Source organism: Fukomys damarensis, unplaced genomic scaffold (genome assembly GCF_012274545.1).
Source record: "Fukomys damarensis isolate Sample0158 unplaced genomic scaffold, DMR_v1.0_HiC HiC_scaffold_73778, whole genome shotgun sequence".
NCBI lineage: Eukaryota > Metazoa > Chordata > Mammalia > Rodentia > Bathyergidae > Fukomys > Fukomys damarensis.
In genome coordinates this window covers 20,979-26,642 of record NW_022974690.1, presented here as the reverse complement: position 1 = coordinate 26,642, position 5,664 = coordinate 20,979, and the positions used below count along the sequence as shown (strand labels likewise).

The 5,664-nt window shown below is 40.3% G+C and overlaps 1 pseudogene; it reads left to right on the top strand.

The window, feature by feature from the left end:
* The first annotated feature begins 6 nt into the window (after window positions 1-6).
* LOC104848335 lies at window positions 7-3,068 on the top strand (annotated as a pseudogene).
* Window positions 3,069-5,664: the final 2,596 nt, after the last annotated feature.

Below are 5,664 nucleotides of genomic sequence, written 5' to 3'. Positions count from 1 at the left end.
GGAGAATTATGGTACAACCCTTTTCCCGAGGATGACAACGTTGGGATGTCAAGTGCCCTGAGGGTTGGAGGTGCAAACCCTGCTGCGCTAAAGCTTTCCGCTGCCACTTTGCACCTGATTGCCAGAGCCTGCGACACTGATTATGCCCAAAACATCATGTGAGCAGTGCAGCTGCAAAGAGTTACACCCCTCAGTGGACTTACTTTAAGAAGGAAGTCCGACTGAAGCTATGGAAATATCTCATGAGCACTGGGGTGGCGCCCAGCTTAACATGACCTTCCCAACATCCGCAACAGCAGACCACAGGAATGGCCTGTGAAGCTGTGGGGCTAACATGAGATAACATCTGTCGCTGGGGTTGGAGTAATCACACCCAAATTCCGTTCCCACCATTAGTGCCTTCGGAGCCTGAAGGACAGTGCACTAATTACAGCCATATATTTTGTCCATCTGGCTTCTAATATGAAAATGCTTTGCCTTCTCTTTAAAGCCTCGTCTGCATTAGTTTCCAGAGTAACTTCACATACTACACATCTATACATGCACCTTTACCCTGATTGATGATCAATAAAGTTCGGTGGAAGAGACGGGCCAAAGCCTTTTGCAAAAGGAGCATTGGCCATGCCCAGTTCACTTTCTCTTTAACTCTGCTGTAAGTTTTTCTTCAACCTTGAGTGGCACACTGGGCAGGTGGGTACTAGACCTGTACTGCAGGAGTCTCTGGCACCTGATGAAAGCAGAGCTGCGTATTGAAGATTTGTGGTGCATTGCAAGCACATGGGTGATATTTGGACCATGCCGTTAAATGAAATGGATCCCATAAATGCCACCCGTTCTGCAAAATTGATGCCTCATCACAAGCAAAGGCTAGGACACAAGACACAAGAAGGTATAGTGGTGAAGGACAGTCCCAGGTTGAAATCATTTTCAGATCCTGAGAACTGAGCTGCTGCAAATAGAACAGGATTGGGAGTTAGAACCATCTTCATCAAGCCCTACCCCTGTGAAAAAAGGCAATTCACTTAATTGGCCTTTCCCAGATAAAATAAAATCTGCAGGGACTGTGAGGGAATTTCCCATTAAAATAAAAAGGTTGTCAGAATTTAGTATAAAGGTAAGGGTTAACGTAACCTTGAATTGTGTAAGCCTTCCAGAGAGTATTCCTTGTTGAAATGTAAGTGTACGGAAGTTCATCACACTGTGGTTCTACCTTTTGGGAATACTTCCACAGCTGCTAAAAGGACTGTTGTAAGCCAGTACCATCTTAGTGCTATTGTATCTTCTCAGTTCAGCTACCAGAAGAAAACCTCTGTGAATTCAAAATATTCCTGCAAAAGTGGTTATCTCAGTGATGGAGACTCACCTGAACCTATAACTAATCTAACAAATATGGACCTGAAAACACATTTGGAAAAGGAAAAGAAGTCATTCCAAGTAGTTGTACCAAACATGAAGTACGCAAAGATGCTTTTAGACATGATTTTTTAATTCTGATCAACATAAGTGTTCACAATATGGTCTTGGCGACTTAACACCCCTAGGGTAGATTCAAAAGATGTCTTTGTACAATTCAGGTAGATTCAGGAAACAAAGCAAAAGCTGCTTTACTCACATGTTGGACAGCATTTTTAGACATGGATCATGCTTTTGACATAGAAATTGAAAATGCACATTGGAAAGTAGTAGTATTCAGCTGGGATCCCATTCCAAGAAAAAAATCGAGTGTGTTGTCCTGAAATTTTATTCTCTCCACCTTCTTCAGAGTGGTAAAGACACATTGGCTGGCTGTCCAACTTGAACCTAGAGGTCTTATTTATGTGAAAGTGACTCATATGGAACAGTGGGAGAATTCTCTTGACAGACTAGATAAAAATCGAGATTCAGTAATATTTGGCATTGACACTCAAAAAATTGTAGAAAGAAGGGCCGGGGATGTAGCTCAGTGGTACCGCTGGCTGCCTCACAAGCACAAGGACCAGAGTTGGATCCCTGGTACCCCCAGCAAAAAAAAAGAAGGTAGAAAGAGAAAATGTAGGACTGATGGCGCTACTCCTGACACAGAAAGGTACTACAGAAATTGAAAAGAGAGGCCTGCATCGAACATGTGGTTCAGCAGCCATCAAGAAAGACCTTCTAGAGTTTTTTGAGAGGGTTAGCAAAGCTGTTGGTCTTTATGAAAACCAGTATCCAGGTAAAAGTGTAATAACAGGGGTTCTTAAGGACTATTTAAAAGAGCTTCTCTGATAACAAAGGAGCTTTATGAGGCTGTCCTAGATGCAATGGTAAAATGTCCTTTGCAAATGTCATCAAATTGTTGTGCAAGTGACCCAAGTGACAGACTTGACCTGTTGAATTGTCTGTCAGGTGTTGAGACCACAACTCTAAAGATGCTGTGGGATCATTTGAAATTGGTGGCTTTTCATCACGAATGAGACGACCTGTCAGATTATGGCCACATGCTTTAGACCAGTGTTACTAAGTCAGAGGCAAGAGACTTCTGCCCATAACAACAGAGACTGTATGGATTCAGAAGAACTTGCAAGTGCTTTGGATTTTAAAAAACACATGGCGGCTCTTCAATCCTTCCTCCAGCCAGTACAACATTTCAGAGCATTAGCGGACAATTTTCTCCCAGAGCAGTCATCTTCTCTGATCTATCAGAGGTGAAAGAAAGAATGATCTTTCATGTTTAATTTCAGTGGTATCGATTCACTAGGAGTGCTCAGACCAAGGCAGACTAGATTAGACAGTCCACTTAGCAATGTTTATGTGGGACACTGGAGCAGCAGTGGAGAAAACTACTTCTTAAATACAAAAGAAAATTTAAAGGATGTGCATTGCAATGATGTATTTTCAGAACATACAGAAGATGGAGATTATACTAAAATGGATGGACCAGAAATACTGACAGAAGAGCCAATTCCCACATCCAAAGAGTGAACATATCAGATATATTTGACAATGCAGACAATGGAGCCTACAGTGGATTGAAAAGTCAGTCTCGTAGCTCTACAAGAAAGTCTTGACGCTCTGGCAATCTGGAATGTGTGCTCAACAAGTTTACATGGGTATTTGAGATGGAGGGATGTTATGTGGTTTTCTAAACTTTCTTAAAGTTTCAAATTACTCCTCATTTTCTCTTCTTACTCCTCTCACGGTATTGTTTTATATTTTTTTACTCCTGACACCTTCAGTTAATTTCTAACAAGTTCATATGATTCAATTAAAAACAATATTCAGTGATATAATTTTTATTTATCTCATTACAAAATTTTTCTGGGGGTAAAGGTAACCTGGACTTTTTGGAATATTTTGATAAGCCTTGCGAGTTCTATGGAGGTAACTTTCTAATATACTTGTAAGGTTCAGATAAGTTATTAGCTTATTTTTATATTATATACTAACTTCTTTTTTGAAGCTGAGACAGATGTTCCTTTCAGTAATAAGTAGTTCCAGAGCAACACTGACGCTGCTCAGTTTGATTTGCAGCAGGAATCCCTATATGCTGCACCATCATGCTGTTTCATTTCATTTACAGTGCAAATGCTGCCATAAGAAGACCTTTCAATAAACAAAAGGAAAATTGCATCTGAGTGGAAATAATAGACTTTCCTTTTTTGATTTAAATAGTCTGTGGAGAGTTTTTGTTTTTTTGTTTTGTTTTGTTTCGTTTTGAGACAGGGTCTCACTATGTACTTGAGACTGACCTGGAACTCACTATGAGGCTCGGCTGGTCTGGAACTCAGCAATCCTCCTGCTGGGATTACAGGCGGGTCCCACCTTGCCCGGCTGAAAGTCATCTTTTAAAGTGATCAATCCTTCAACTCTTTAACTGATAAAGTGCTCAGCTTTCTGCACCAGTAACTTAGATTTTCAACTTCAACTCTTCTATGCATTTTTGTATGCTGTGATGTGTCAAAATTTTATTTTAGCGGCATCTTCATAATGCTGACTTTATAATTATCCCATTTGTTTCTCAAGAAATCATTGTGCCAGCATACTGCATGGCAGTGATTTTTAAAATTAACTTATTTGGGCTAAATATATGTTAAGTTATTACTGTTTGATAATTTCACCTGACATGGCCATGTGTATGTTAATTTTAGCATGTCCTGTTATATGAAGCAAATTTTTCTTAGAAATAATGCCATCGTTGAGCATTAATTTTTTACCTGAGACAACCTCTGACCAGAAGAGATGGTGACCTTGGAATCTCACATTGTCTATGTCACACAATCTGAGGCCCACAGGGTGAAGCAGCACCATGGAGTGCAATAGGAGAGGCAGTCTGCCGTGGGAGACTGCAGGTACATGTGCGTGTGTTTGTATGTTGTAGACGAAACCCAGGATCTTGCGCATGCTATGTGAGCTCTACCTCTGAGCTACTTTCCCAGGCCCACACAGGTTTATTTCAAAGATTTTAAAAGTCAGATGCCAAAGAAATCCTCTCTACCCACAGTGACATGAACGTAAAAATCAGAACAGAAGGAAGAGTGGAAAAGCCAGAAAGGTGTGGAAATTAAACCGCATCCTTCTTAACATCTATTTGACCAAGGAAAAGTATCACAAAGGAAAGTAGAAAATACTTTCAACAAAAATGAAACACAATATAGCCAAATTTCTGAGATGAAGCAGGAGCAGTACCAGAGGAAGAATTTATACTTATAAACGTTTATTTCACAAACAAGGCAAGAAAAATGTTTGACAACTGGACTTTAAATTTGAGTTAGGAAAAAGGAAAAACTAATTCCACAGGCAGCAGAAACAGAACTATTGAAGATTAGAGCAGAGTTCAATCAAATAGTATACAAATTACAATAATAAAGAAAATGGATATACCAAAAATTGATACATTTTTAAAAGATCAGAAAACTTGAGGTAGATTAACAAGATTTTTTTTTTTTTGGGTCTCACTATGTAGCTGAGACTGACCTGGAACTCACTATGTAGCCCACATTGGTCTGGAACTCACAGTGATCCTCCTGCCTCAGCCTCCTGAGCGCTGGGATTACAAGCATGCACCACCAAGCCTGGTCTAACAAGATGCTTTTTAAAAGCTGGGCATGGTGGTGGACGCCTGTAATCTGAGGACTCCAGAGGCTGAGGCAGGAGGATGCCAGTGAGTTTGAGGCTAGCCTGGGCTACATAGTGAGTTTGAGATCAGCCTAAAATATGGAGGAAGACATAGTTTTTCTAAAAAAAGGAAAGCTTTCAGATGAACAAAATCAGAAATAAAAGTAAGTAGTACTACTGAAGGTACAGAAATTGAATCAATTATTGTAAATTAGGAGGAACAAGCACAGATGATCATATTGGAGAACCCAAGGGAATGCAGAAATCCTTAGAAATGGGCATTTACAAGGTAGAATGAAGAAAAGGTGGGGGGAGAGATGGAAGAAGAGGAAGAAAAAGGAAAAGAAAAGGGAAGAAAGAAGAAGAAGGAGAAGGAGTGGAAGAAATGGAAGGGGAGGGAGAGTGAGAAAAAGAGGGGAGGGAGAAAGAGGAGAGGAGGAGGAAGAAGAGGAAGAAGAGGAAGAGGAAGAGGTGGAAGAGGAAGAGGAAGAGGAAGAAGAAGAAGAGGAAGAAGAAGAAGAAGAAGAAGAAGAAGAAGAAGAAGAAGAAGAAGAAGAAGAAGAAGAAGAAGAAGAAGAAGAAGAAGAAGAA